Source organism: Pelodiscus sinensis, chromosome 1, assembly GCF_049634645.1.
Source record: "Pelodiscus sinensis isolate JC-2024 chromosome 1, ASM4963464v1, whole genome shotgun sequence".
Classification (NCBI taxonomy): Eukaryota; Metazoa; Chordata; order Testudines; family Trionychidae; genus Pelodiscus; species Pelodiscus sinensis.
In genome coordinates, this window is record NC_134711.1 from 263,734,675 (window position 1) to 263,749,831 (window position 15,157).

A 15,157-nucleotide genomic window follows, 5' to 3' on the forward strand; every position below is an offset into this window, starting at 1 on the left:
CCAACTACAATGTACTACAATGGAATACATAGATTTCCCAAAGTTGGTGGGCAGGCAGTAGGCAAGGTATAGTCAGAATAACTTATAGGCAGTCCTTGTTACCAAAGAATAAAATAACAAAAAAAACCATTTCCTGAACTACAGCACTATTTGATTAGATTATATGTTTTCAATGTATGTTTTTTAATATTCAACAGCTTTTGCAAAGCATTGCAGAATATCTCCCAGCCATTAAGGGTACATCTACACAACAGTATTATTTTGGAATAACTGACATGTTTCCGGAATAACATAGTCCTCGACTACACTACAAGCAGTTATTTCAACATAATCTCAAAATAATATCAAGATGGAGGACTTCTTATTCCAACTCTTGTAACCCCATTGTACAAGAAGTAAGGGAAGTTGGAGGAAGAGTCCTCTACCTTGGACTTCTTGCTGTGTAGACAGCGCCAAAAGCTGAAATAAGCTATTTTGACTTATGCTATACAATTGACGTAGCTCAAGTTGCATAGCTTATTTCAGCTTTGGCTCTGTTGTGTATACGTGCCCTAAATAAATACTTAATAAGTTCTCTGTATACTGTTTGCTATAGATCAATGGCTCCCAACCTGTAGTCTGCGGACCCTGATGGTCCACGATAGGACTGCAGGGGGTGGGCCCGATCCTTAATTTTTCTTTTCTTTTCTTTTCTTTTCTTTTCTTTTCTTTTCTTTTCTTTTCTTTTCTTTCTCCCCCAGGGAGAGGGGTCCATGACATTTTAATAGATCAAAAAGGGGTCTGTATGCTCAAAAAGGTTGGGAACCACTGATATAGATCATGTGATATTTAGCAAAGCTCTGCCAGTTACTCAAAGACCTAGACAAAAGGAAAGAAAAAGGGGAAAAAACTTTACATAGATTTGAAGTTAGAATGACATGCCAATGCCAATTCAAGGCTCTACACACAGCTGGAGGATATTGACATTGTTAAATCATGTTCACTATAGCAGAACGGTTTGAAAACATCGGCAGAAAAAACTTGCAGAGATTGCTAGTATATCCATATGCCTCCAAAGAATTTCCACAGAATAACTGCCATTGCATTTCATAAAGACTATGAAAATCACAAACATTTGTAAACAGTCTGCTAGCTAAAGATGTCTTTTTGTAAATGGATTGCAGAGGGTGAGTCATTTCAGGGATTATTTTCAGAGCACTTTCTTCAAATCACTGGCTATGGTAGACTAAGCAATGGGATGTTATAGACATCCCTTACCAACTTTCCAGTCATTAACATTTCAACTGGTTTATGCTGCTGCAAAATGGAAATATCCAAATATTGGGGTTATATGTAGGGCTACACTTTATAACTAAAAAAATGTGTTACAGTTCTGTACTCAGCTGATTTATGAAGAATATCAAAAGCACTGAAAGTGTACTTGAATCTGATTTATCAGAACCAGCTCAATTACTGCAAGGTCCTAATCACAACAATGCTTCCTGTTGTTGTTTTTTTCTTTCCACAGCCCAGTGGAAAGTTACTCCTGGGAAACCTGTCTCTCACCTACGTGGGATCTTTTCTGCACCACAAATGGTAGTTTGTAGTGTCCTTTAGTGATCTCAGAACTACACATACATGGACTTCCGTACACTGATCCTTTACTTTCATACACTTCACTTCACATTTATCTTTTCACTCGTTGCTCTCTCTGCCTCACCATGGGTATGTCTACACTACCCTCCTATTTCGAAATAGGAGGGTAATGTAGGCATACCGCAATTGCAAATGAAGCCCGGGATTTGAATTTCCCGGGCTTCATTTGCAATTGCGGTATGCCTACATTACCCTCCTATTTCAAAATAGGAGGGTAGTGTAGACATACCCCATGAGACTTGCTTCTGTCATGCTAACCCTTATCTTTACATACACCCTTTTCTCTTATTCCTATTTGTCTGTTTCCCTGCATTCTTTACCAATTCCCTACTCATCCTAACCTCCAAACTTCACATTCTTAATTCATTGTCATTTGCTCCACCTCAGTTCAACATATCTCTCTCCCAGAAAAAAAAAAGATTATCAGTTTATAAATACCAAGGGGACGCTTTTTATTATAAAAAAACATACTGAGGATCACATCTCATACTTTAATTTTTGCCTTTTCTTCCTCCAGGCTCTCTATAACTTGTTTAATCGTGTCATGCATGCATTTAGATTGTAAGTTCTTTGGAGCATCATGCCTGTGTTCTGTGAAGCACCTAATTTTGTCAGCTCAAAAATAGTACTGACAATATTAAGAAAAGCAAGATATTTTTAAAATATGATTGTGCTTAAAACTACAAACTGTTGGATACCATTGTGATCAGTTTGGGTCCCCTTCTGCTAGCAATTTATGAAAAACACGTCCATTAGCCTCATGTGGACCTTTAACTTAGTAAAACCTGAATATGAAGATTATGAAACCAAAATTGTAAATAACAGTCAACACAGAGACATCCTTGCAATGATAATAGTTACTAAAAAACTTCAGTACAGCTTTTTCTTAACAGACTCCATAGCAGATGCTGTGTAAGGCTATGTCTACACTACAGAAAAACGGCCTTTTTCCGAAAAACTACAATTACGTCCACACTGAAATCGCATTCTTTTGAAAAAAAAATTGAAAGAACAGAGGGGTTTTTCCAACAGCGGTAATCCTCTCTCTATGAGGAAGAAGCCTTTTCCAATAGAGCTCTTTCAGAAAAAGGCGTGTGTGGATGGGGAAGAGGTTTTTTTTTGAAAGACGAGGACTCCAGGAAATAACACAGGTGCGCTGGTGGCCACTCTGTCCAAAGTAATCATAACTCTATAGTTCCTGTCTCCTGGTCCCTCTTAAAGCTGCAGGCACCCTGAACAAGCCTTGTGGCAGGAAGCCGGCCTTGGAGCAGTACCCTGACCACACAACTCTCCCTGCCACAGGCCTGCTCACCCATAGCACAAGCCCCCTGAAAGCCCCCTGGCCCTCGCAGGGACGCCGACCAGGGCTCCCAGTACTCACTAAGGGGGACCAAGATACGGGCACCCTTGTGGTCTGGAGTGGAGATACTGTCCCTCCTCGAGCTGTGGGGCGAGGAGGAGACATTGCAGGATCTTTGCTTCAAGCACCAGAATGCCTACATTTATGGTTGTATGGCAGAGTGCCTGGTGGAGCACGGACATGCACCCTGGACCTTAGAACAGCTCAAAGTAAAGTGAAAGAGCTCCTCCAGGGATATGTGAGGGCCAGAGAGCTCAGCTTGAGTTCCAGGGTAGTACCCCACACCTGCCCCTACTATGCAGAGCTCCACCAGATTCTGGGGGGTGGGGAAGCCGTTTCCCCATCCGTTGTGGTGGATTCCAGCCTCAACATACCCGGCCGGAGGTCATGGAGGAGGAGGACAAGGGACAGCAGTAGGAGGAGGATGACATGCCCACTATCACACTGTCCTTGGAGCCAGTAGCTGTGATCCAGGACATCTCCCAGGCATCCTCTGACGCCAGGGAAGAATCTTCAGGTGAGTGCTCTCAGTCTGTCACACACACAGGGTGGAGGAGGTGGGTGCAGAGGGGGTAGGGTGCGAATGTCGCTCGGCCTGTTCAGGCGGGACATCGCACTACAGTCCGTGTACGTGGGACCACATGTAGAATCATTGTGTGCCACGTGCACCCCTGAGACTGCCCAGGCTCCTGCTCCCAGGATCATGGGAAACCACACTGATGTCTGGCCCTGGGCAGGGGACAGACCCTCCTGCCACCTGCTATGGCTGGAAGCAAGCTAGCCACAAGGACGCAGGCACAGCCCCATACACACCGAGGAGTGCTTCACATTATATATAAATGTTAGAAAAAATGTTATATTTGAATGGTATGATGTTTATTCTTATTCACTCATGCATATCATACCATAACTCTTTTCAAAGCTGAAGTCAGCTCTAGTACTAGCAAATACAAAATCTGTCAAAATCAAGACATATTAGCTCTATGTCCCAGTACAGGTGCCTTCACAGGCAAGTAGTTAGGAACATAATACCCAAAATAGAGATAAGAAAAAGTACGGAACAAAATAAGTTCTGTTACAAATTGGTGGATTCGATTTTAGTAATGTACAGAGAGGTTTGTAACTTGTAAAACTGTACTACAATTATAGCTAATTTAAATGTCTATTTCTAAAGCACACCTGTGTAAAGTGAACATGCTATGAAATAAGAATTGCTTTCTAGATGCAATGTACTAGTTTCATATTGTTCTAGCTTGTCTCTAGAAAACTAATTTGACTAAGTTCAGGGATGCTAGATATTGAGTAATTGAATAATCGTGTAACTGCATCAAACATTAGCGGTTACATGATTATTCTATGGTCCCTGGGGCAGGGCCAGCAACCAGTGCACTCCCAGTCCCGCTCCCATGGAGCCCCCTGCCACCTCACGCTGCTGCCTCTCTATCAGAGGCAGCAGCATGGGGTGGCAGTCAGGAGCCGGTTTAAAAGCCAGCTTCCCCCAAGCACTGGCTCCACAGAGCCATCTTCCCTCACACACACACCCATGCTGCCCCCCACAGATAGAGGCTGTGCTTGCATCCCACAGGGTAGGTGAGCCTGGTTCCACCGTGGAAAAAGGCTGCCCCACGGCAGCCTTCCCTACCCGCCCCTCTACCCCCATGCTGCTGCCTCTCATAGGCAGAGGCAAGGGAGGAAGGAGTGTGTGTATTCAATAAACCCAGAGTTATTGGTTAATCATGTCGTTGACTATATGTTGACATCCCTAGCTTGGTTCATTGGTCCTTTGAACATATTTTATAATGAACCACAAATGTAGTCAATCAATTGACTATACCATTAATCAACAATAGGTCTTCTCAAATCCAAGGCTAATGCCCTAACTATTGGGTTACTGGTTATTCAGAGTAGCCCTTTATCTTGTAGAAAATGCAAAAGGTCTTGGATTTGTCCCAGTGAAAAAGACTAAAACTTTTGAAATCTCTAAAAGTTTAATGGGGAAGTATAACTGTTTCCAGCCAGTCTACTCCTTACAACATACATGATTTTTTTTATATAAGAAATTTCTGGAATATTTATCTATTTTAAATGGTATAATTCAAAGATAGGTATCTAAAGCAAAACTTGAATTCTATATTTAGACTCCTAAACAAGTGACCTGATGTTCAAAAGGCTCATTGCATAGTGATTTAGGCATATATTTTTAATATTTTGGCCTTCAAATTCCTGGGCATTTAAAAAAAATTGCAGTGAAGACAGAGCATTTAAACACAAGGCAAAAAGTAAGTTCTAGGATTTAGTTCTCATTCTATATTATTGGTTAGACATTCCTATAGGGAATGCTATTTATTAATCTTTATGCATGTACCCAGTGAGGCCAAGAAACACTAGAAAGATTTTAAAACATTCTGAGACCAAAATATAAGTATGTGTGAGAGTCAAGTGAGATTTCTGGTACTAACATGATGTGGTCTACTGTCTGAAGCAATCTAGAGGTATAGACAATTCCTACATCCTTATTTCTCCTTTGGGATTTCGGGACTAAGCCATCAAGCTTTCATAAATAAGTTTACTGATTAGAATGTATACAGTTCTTATTCATATGTAAATAAACAGGCTGTGATTTCAAGCCACACAATGCCTTTAATTGTACAAATTGCTAAAATCTGTTCAAGCCATAACTGTGGTAAACAGTATCTCCATCTTGAGTAATCTGTCAGTAAACTAATAAATTACATCATTGTGGAAAGAAGAACTCCTTCTTTTAGGGATTCTGTTCAGCACCAAGGAATAGCTAGTAATAACTACTTTAATCAGATACGTAAAACCTCTTTATCTAAAAGTTCATGTCTAATCCTTTAAGGAAGTGGCTAAACATACAAAGTTTTTCATTTGGCATTCTTTTCATAACTGAAAAGCATTCAAAACACAAGTAACTAGAATTTCCTGTTAGCATTCATTCGTGCCACCTCAGCCTGTGAAAAAAAGGCATACTGGAAGAAATCCTGGTAGCCCCAAAGTCAACAACAAACTTCAATAATGTCAGGCTTTCACCCATTGAATCAAGGAAGTCAGGGTTACAGGATTCGATTTTTAAGGCCTAATTCAGCAAAGAAGGTCAGCATGTGCCCCACTGTAAGCATGTGAGTTGTCCCATTGATTTTAGTGGAACTACACATACCTCACATTAAATATCTTGCCGAAGAGGCCTTGGTGATCTCTTTTTATGCAGCAAATATTTAACTACCTGCTATGCCTCTGCCTAGAGAGCTCACTAAAGAGATGGAGTCTTGGAGGCTTCCAGCATACCAAAATACATGCTCTAGAGCTGTGTCTACATAGGCCCCTATTCCGTAATAGGGATGCTAATGTAGCACTTGGGAATAGGCAAATTCGCGGGGGATTTAAATATCCCCCACGGGATTTGCATTTTCATGGCTGCCGCTTTTTTCCGGCTTGTAGATAAGCCGGAGAAAAGCGCCAGTCTGGACGCGATCCTCCGGAAAATAAGCTCTTTTCTGGAGGATCTCTTATTCCTACTTTCAAGTACTTGAAAAGTAGGAATAAGAGATCCTCCGGTAAAGAGCTTATTTTCCGGAGGATTGCGTCCACACTGGCGCTTTTCTCCGGCTTATCTACAAGCTGGAAAAAAGCGGCAGCCATGAAAATGCAAATCCCGCGGGGGATATTTAAATCCCCCGCGGATTTGCCTATTCCCAAGTGCTACATTAGCATCCCTATTATGGAATAGGGGCCAATGTAGACGTAGCCTATGAGTGTTTGCTCTGGATTAAACATTGCCATGTAAACCCATTAGGGACTTGATCCCAATGAGCCATTTTAACATTAAAGGGCCCTCTTCAACCAAGATTTAAAGGTGCAAGTAATTGTACTGATTTGAATGGTCCTATTGAAGTCAGTGGGTCATTCCAGTAGCTCATATCGAGGTCAGTGAATCATTCAGCAGAACTGAGCAGAAGACTAAGACAGAAAACTACTACCATATACGTAATCAAAACTACACAGACAGCAAACCCCACTGGAACACACTCAAATATGAAAATAGATGGTCATATGTAATTATAAAAGTGCCTACAGATGGAGCCTTTATTATTATTTTGAATTTCCTGAAAATAATATCAATAGCAAGACTGTAGGCTCCTGACCCATCTGTCATTGAGTTGAACTGAATTTTTGCCACTGAAATCAACAGCAGCAGGATAGTTCCTATGTTTGTCTTTTGGTGTACTGGCTTATGACTTTATTCTGGTTGTAAGAACAGTCTGTTCAGCAGATGATGTGTTTCTTAGAAATTATTCTGACTTCATTAAAAGGTCCTAAGTTTTTCTTTTAAGTGGTGAGCAAGACATAAAGTCTATGAGCAATGTGTGAACTTTGAAAGGCTTGCCTTGCATTGAAGTTTTTCTTTATGCAAAGTAGTTAGATGATGCTGTGATTGGGCCCATATGAGCCCACAAAACCATAAAAGCAAAATAATGACTGAAGCCCTTTGAACACAGTGTTCAAAACAAAAGTATGTAGTGCAGAATTAATGGGATAGCTACCATATGCTAATTTCAAATCTACTGGTTGTTCAAATAGGTTTATTGAAGTTTAGTATGCATGTAAGATGTATGTCTATTTGGCAACACTTAACTGTAAATTATACATGTGATTCATAGGACTCACATCCCTAAATACCAATCTGCTAAGACATTTACAGGCAAGATACATTCATTTGTGTGTAGACTAAATCATCTGTATTCTGAGTCCTCACAAATATAAATGGCTGAGTTTCATACAGAAAGTTAAAAATAAAGGGAACTGCAGAAACATGCCATTAGAGAAGGGAAAAAAGCATGGGATCATGTCTCACATGTGGATAGATCTAGTTCACACAGAATAAAAGCAAACTTCAAGGCTCACAAGCCAATAGTAAAGCAACAGATGTTGCCACAGCCATCAACAGAACAACCACAACAATTCTGAATTATTGCCACCTTTTGGAATCTTCAATGTGATCTTGTTGAAAGTCTGTCTGTTTTGTAGGCCCTAAGCTTGCATATATGCCAACTGGTCCAGACTAACAAATCTACTTCAGGTTGCAACAAGAGTCTTAATAAGAGTATTTATGGATGGGCATCAGAATCCATATTATCTGTTTCCAGGATCAGAGATAAGAGTTGTAAACAGTGCTGGTCTTGTACAATCTTCATTTGTGCTTTGTATAATGCTAAAAATGCTATTGGTACTTTAATATTACTATTATGGTCATAGTTATTTATTAGTCATGAACTGAATTAATAAACCATAAAATAATAATTCTGTATTTTCAGGTCAGCAAGCACACTGTTTGACACCATGATCATCAAACCTGGACAGAAAACTATTGAAGTCAAGAAGGCTCAATTGACTGAGGTCAGGAGTCCAAATGCAAATTGCCCAGCTATCACTTTTACAAAACAAAAACAAAGTATTTTTTGGTGATAGAAATGTAGCCGTGTTAGTCTGGGGTAGTTGAAGCAAAATGCAGGACAATGTAGCACTTTAAAGACTAACAAGATGGTTTATTAGATGATGAGCTTTCGTGGAGGAAGTGGGTCTGGCCCACGAAAGCTCATCATCTAATAAACCATCTTGTTAGTCTTTAAAGTGCTACAAAGTATTTTTTGGACTGTCAAAGTATACAGTATATTTTGACTTCCATATTAAAGTCAGTGGAAGGAAGGCTCATAGTAGTCAAACCAGTCAGCCAGCATTTCAATCAAATTGGTCATTCTCTTAAAAACCTGACAACATGCATCTTACAACAGAGACTTTAACACCAGATTACAGAGGGAAACCTCAGAAAATTTATTTATGCTAAAATTAGACACATTGCGAATGGGCCTTAATCGAGATGAGAATTATCTTACACATTCCAAAGACAGCCTCCCCACCTATTGATATTCGTAGTGACCCCAGATTAGCCACTTAATTGACTCTTATAGTAAGCAATTTCCTCCTTTCTTGTTCCTTCCCCTCACCTCCACCTTCTCTTCTATCTAGCTGATTTGTCAGTTTGTAATATTTTTACCTTCTTTCATTGTATCTCATTGTTATGAAATGGTCAGGCCTATTCACTTTCAGAATATGGTCTGAAGAAGTGGGTCTGCCTCACGAAAGCTAATAAACTATCTTGTTAGTCTTTAAAGTGTTACACGACTGCTTTTTTGTTTTACCAAGATCAGACTAACACGGCTACCTCTCTGTGACTATAGTACATGGATGCAGAAAACCGGGAGCTTGGTGGGGTGGGCTTAATAGTGTAAGGTGTGCTGTGTGTGATCCTCCAAAACAGTTCTAAAATAGTGTTGATGGGTGCACACATATGGGGGGAAAACAACCATTCAATGTCTCTGAGAAAGTTTCCTTAAACAGTTTCCTTAAAAGGTTTTAAGGCCAAATTATCAAAGGTATTTAGGCACCTAAAGATACAAATGGTGCCCCGTGGAATTTTTCAGAAGGACTGTGTGCTTCTCATACCCTTTTTTAAAAAACTGATCTGAGTAAAGTTAGATATGTGCACAGCTGTTTGTGAGATTTTAGCTTTAATTTGGAATTGAATTGTTCTAATGGATCTCCAATAGTTCCCAATTTAAATGAAGCTTCCACAGATTCACACAGCACCACACAACATTGCTGAGAAAAGGCAGGAGTTACTTACTTTTCTGCTATTTTGGTGTTGGACAAATATATCAGAAACAAACTGAATAACTTTGGAAATTTTCCGGCACTTTGGAACTAAGCCCAAAGGTATTAATGAAAGCTAACATTTGGCTCATGCTTCTTAAAATTGAAAATAAAATAAAAAATAAATGGCAATCCTGCCAAAGGAAACACCGATGGCACAAATTTCAGTTTCCCTAGAATTAAATGATCATTGTGCAAGACATCTACAACACCAAAGGCAATGAGATTTTTTAAATAATAAATAATAATAATAATAATAATAATAATGAAATCAATACAATGGAAGCAATAAAAATGAGTTTTTAAAAAGCAGAGCAATAGCAAGGATATTATCATAGTGATTGTTGCTACTCTGTCTTGAGTGTTTTTGAAACTCTCATTCATAATGCATAATGAGCAAGAGATCCTGTTCTCATGGCAAAATTTATGGGACGGGGCTAAAAAGTTGGAACTCATTACCAGGCTAGCCTTTCAGAGTGCCTCTCAAATCGTACCTTTTGGGAAAGAGACTTATTTTCCCAGCTCCCCACAGATAGACATTGAGTACTGCCAAAACCCACAGGAATCCCCACAGATTCAGGAGGATTCACATCAGGCCTCTGTGCCCTGCATTGGCTCTGGGGCTCAGGTGTCATCCCACACATAGCTCCCTTCAGTTGTCGGACTCCCAGGCATGAATACCATCAACATCCTCCTTAAAGTGAGTCCCTGACAATGAAGAGGAGCCATGGTATAGGTACTACAGCCTTAGGTATCTCTGAAGGGTTAGTTGGGAAGGGGAAGAAAGAGAGTGAGGGATGATGAACTGCACCTTTGTTCTATTCCTCACCCCCACTGAAGTCACCCACTGGGTCTACACTTATTATTATTAATTTGTATTACCGTAGTGTCTAGGAGCCCTAGCCATGGACCAAAATCTCATTGTGCTAAGTGCTGTGCAAACCCAGAACACAGCCCTGGTGTGAAATCTGAGGGCAAGTCTTAAGTATAAGATAAAAGACAAGAGAAAGATACATACAGACAAGGATGTATAAAGGAATAAGTGATATGACATTGACCAGCAAAATAATGGTCTTACCACACCGTTAGCCTAACTGTTATCAAGTTGGCTGTAGGTATCATAGCAAAACAGATTCTTAAGGATGGATTTGTAGGTGGATAATGAAGTAGCTTTTTCAGACATTTGCTGAGGCACCTCCAAAGAGCGAGGGGCAGCTTTGGAGAAAATACAAAAGTTCCAATTTACAAAATGAACAAGTAGACAATGGAGACTGCAATATGCAGTATCTACAGCTAAGGAAATGATTTTGTGGTCTCCCAGGTCTACCATGAAACTTTGCAAAATTTAGCAAAAGGTTTGTTGACCTTTGACAAACCTCAGGGATCTTCATGTTCATAACGAAGCAAATAACTCTTTTTCCTGTTTTCAGTTTTCAACATAGTAATAATTCAGAAAAACATTACATACATATTCATTTTTTCCTCATTCTATCACACTCAATAAGATCTTGGCATTTTATTTTTTCAGTTCAAGTTAAACAAGCCATGAACATTAGTGTAGCTTTGAGGGAACTTAGCTTAAGAAAGGAAACTTAAAAATTTTCAGTTATTTTACAAATCAAGCAGTGGATAGTCTGAAAGTTTAGTGAGACTGTGTGTATATTTCTGTGTATACAATAGAACCTCAGAGACATGAACACCAGAATTACGAACTGAGCAGTCAACCACACACCTCATTTACAGCCGGGAGCATGCAATCAGGCAGCAGCAAAGGCCATTAAAAAAAATACAGTACAGTAGTGTATTAAATGTAAACTGCTAAAAAATAAAGGGAAAGTTTAATTTTTATTAGAAGGTAAGGAAACTAACTGCATATTTCTATTAATATAGTTAAAAGCTGCATTTTTCTTTTTAATGTTAAAGTTTCAAAGCTGTATTTATTCCATATTCAATACTAAACTTTTGAAAGCACAGCCATAATGTTTTGCTGAGACTTGCACATATTTCAGAAAAACAAAGTGTGGCCCGTTAGCACCTTAGGATACATCTATCCAGCAGTGTTATTTCGGAATAACTGACATCTACACAGCAAGCAGTTATTTTGTCATAATTTGAAATAATGTCGAGCTGGAGGACTTCTTACTCCAACTCCTGTAACCCTCATTTTACTAGGAGTAAGGGAAGTTGGAGGAAGAATGCTCTAACTTGGACTTCCTGCTGTATAGACAATGCCAAAAGCTGAAATAAGCTGTTTCAATGGAAGCTAAGCAATTGACGTAGCTCAAGTTGTGTAGCTTATTTTGGCATGAACCCTGATGTGTAGACGTACCCTTAGAGACTAACAAATATTTATATATATTATCATGAGCTTTCATGGGCAAAACCCTCTTCCTCACTTCCTTTTGCCCACAAAAGCTCATGATACTACATATACTGTAAATTAGCATATATAACCCGCGGGTTATACACATTTTTACAAACCCCGCCCCCGCCCTGCGTGGTATACATGTCCGCGGGGGTATACAAGTTTATTTTTACTCACAAGGAGCTCCCCTGCCTGGAGGGTGGGTTGGGCCTGGCTACAGCTGCACGGGGCCTGGGCTCCCCTCCCACAGGCCAGCCAGCTTGCCTGTGCTGCGCTCTTTTCTCCCCCGCCTGGAGGAGGGTGGGTTGTGCCTCGCTGCGGCTGCACAGGACCTGGGCGTGAGTGCAGTGAATATGGTGAGTGGATGAATGCAGGACCCGTGGTCTATACACAGCCGTGAGTAATCTAAGGGATTTTTTACACAAAAAAGAAAAACCGCAGGTTATATGTGGGTGCGTGTTATACACGGGTTAGAGTTATATTCGCTAAGCTATGGTACTTTTTGTTAGTCTCTAAAGGTGTGTCTGCACTGCACCCATAGCTCGAAATAAGCTTCACAATTTGAGCTACGCAAATTGCATAGCTTATTTCAAGTGTATTTGAAAATAGCTTATTTCAAAATTTGGCGCTGTCTTCACAGTGCCGAATTTTGAAATAAACCTCTTTTCTGAAACATGCCTTAATTCTCGTGGAATGAGGTTGACAGGGATATCAGAATAGTGAGCCTGTTATGTCAAAAGCTATATCGAAATAACAGGCTTGTTTAAAAGATTCGGAATAGCTATTTCAGGATACCAGAAGTATCCCGAAATAGTGCCACTGTATAGACATACCCTAAAGGCATGTCTACTCTGGGAGCTAATTTCAAATAACTCCCCTTATTTTGCAATAACAAGGTGCGCATCCACACAGCAAGCCCATTATTTCAAATTTATTTTGTAATAATGGGCTTGTTATTTCAAAATAATAAACACTGAGAAATAATGCTTATTTTGAAATAGTTATCTTGGGGTTTATATTCTGAAATAACTTATTTTGAAATAATCATGTCATGTAGACATAGCCTAAGGTGTTGCAGGACTACTTGACACATATTTCAGTGTGAACAACCTACATTCCTAAGGTGTTCATAACTCTGAGGGCCTACTGAATATCAATTGACTATACTGGAATTTTCAAATACTTATATGTAAGTATGTGATAATTCAAAAATTGAGATTCTATATAGTTTAACCTTTAATACATATCGATATTATTGCTCTGTGTACTCCCAAGGAGACCCTTCAAGCCAAGCTACCATGTTGCTATGCTGTGATAATTCATGGCTTTTTCAACCTGGATCCTAAACTGATACATCCTATGCTGAAATATGGATATATACACATTGCTTTTACTTTTACATATGGGTTATCAGGCTCTCCTTCACTGCAAACTTCACTACATCCACCAGCATAATAGTTGCAAAGAACACAGATATATCAGTCTAAAAATGCATTGCAGAAATACTATCTCAAATGAGACAGACCAATTTTTTCCCCATTTAATCATATAGTGACTCCAGTACTGCTTAATAAATTGGTAACAACATGGTTTAGTTGCTGCAGCAGAGGAGATTTGTCATACCTCTGCATGTCTTCCTAGAAAAATACTGAAAGCAGACCACACAATAATTACTCCGAGCACAGACAATTTCTAAAGCATCCAAAATGTACCTATAGTTTTTACAAGGTGGCATCCATAATATAACTATTAATTTTCATTCTAAGTATAGGGAAAATATCTTGTATATCAGAGAAACCAGATTGCCTAGGTTCATTCAGTATATTCATTATAACAATACAGATAATCCAGGGCATTTTACAGTTTGAGCATGGTGACGTGTGACAGTTCGAAGATAGCTTTTTTCAGTTATTTATGTTTTTATTTTTCCTCACTGTGGATTTTCCTTGCATGTTTTCCCTAAGGGTGCAAATTAATTTGAAATACTGGAGCGCTTATTTCGATTTTGGTAAACCTCATTCCACGAGGAATAAGGCCAAATTTGAAATAGCTATTCTGAAATAAGTGCTGTGTAGACACTTGTTTCGAAATAGGGGGCTTCCAGCCTTCCCAGGGTGCCCTGGTGGCCACTCCAGCCTCAACCAAGAACACTCCTCTCCCTCCCCACAGCCCTTAAAGGGGTTGACTCTGGCCACAGTGCCTGTGCCAGCTCCAAGCCTGCCAGCCCAGAGCCAGCAGTCACTGCCCCTGATCCAGTGGCCCCAAAACATGAGCCAGCAAGCCACTGGCAGCCAGCCCTCCACCACTCCCCAGGAGTAATATGCCAGCTCCCAGGTGAGTGCCTTCCTGGTCCAGAGTGGAGATCATGTACCTTATTCAGGTTTGGGGGGGATGCCCCCAACGTCCATGAACTCCGCACTAGACGGAGGAACGCGGCCATCTATGGCAGGATAGCTGCCAGCCTGCCACCAAAGGTCACATACAAAACCAGGAGCAGAGTTGCATGAAAATCAAGTTGATCTGGCGAGACCCTGACCCCTGAGCTTCCCCTCTCCCTTCTTCCCCTTGCTTCCCCTATCCAGATCCCTCCTCCCAGGTTTCCCCCTCCCTTCTCCCACCCTCTCTTCTCCCACCTCCTTTTCCCCGTCTCACCAGAGTTTCATCCCCCCCCCCCATTTTGTTAAATAAAGAGAGTTTGTGTTCATGAAAATTCATGTATTTTATTTGACATAAGGAAGAGGAGTTAGGGAGGGGTAAGTGGAAGGACGCGAGGGAGGAATGAGGCACAAGCCCCCAGTGGGGCAGACCAGGGAGGCTCTTAGTGCTCCTCAGGGTGGAAGCTCTTCCGCAGGGCTTCCTGGATACTGACAGCCCCCCAATGGACCTCCCAGATGGCAGCCTGCAGAAAGTGCAGCCAGGCTCACAGCAACGCATCCACAAGAAGCACCAGAGTGCCCAGGGGCAGCTCCATATTGCAGAGTGCTGTGGTGTCCCAAGTGAGGGCAACCAGATCATGCAGAGACAAAATGCTTTTCTGTCCCTCATCGAGGTAGGCAAGCAAGCAGGAA

General features: G+C 40.6%; 1 long non-coding RNA gene across 1 annotated transcript in view; it reads left to right on the forward strand.

The window, feature by feature from the left end:
- The first annotated feature begins 1,841 nt into the window (after positions 1–1,841).
- The window catches only part of LOC112544700 (uncharacterized), a 55,598-nt gene continuing 42,282 nt past the window's right edge, over positions 1,842–15,157 (forward strand). The window contains exons 1-2 of the long non-coding RNA XR_003088032.2: positions 1,842–3,512; positions 8,329–8,410. This is a non-coding gene — a long non-coding RNA (uncharacterized LOC112544700). The remainder of the gene's footprint in view (positions 3,513–8,328; positions 8,411–15,157) is intronic.